We start from the raw sequence: 220 nt of genomic DNA on the forward strand, positions 1-220 counted from the left end.
TAAGAATGAGCAATAAGAAACATAAGTAATTCAATAAAACGAAAGGCACGGACGCGGCCTCGGCATCTCCCGCATCTGCAACGCCTTGAGGATCAGATGACGCCAAGGAAAAGGAAATTCCTGTTTCCTCGCCCAAAGTCGATCGTATCTTTCAAAAGGTGAATTTGCTGCACCATTCACGACTTTATTTACCTCATCCATTCATACTTCTATGTATCAC

Source organism: Penaeus monodon, chromosome 15, assembly GCF_015228065.2.
Source record: "Penaeus monodon isolate SGIC_2016 chromosome 15, NSTDA_Pmon_1, whole genome shotgun sequence".
Lineage (NCBI taxonomy): Eukaryota > Metazoa > Arthropoda > Malacostraca > Decapoda > Penaeidae > Penaeus > Penaeus monodon.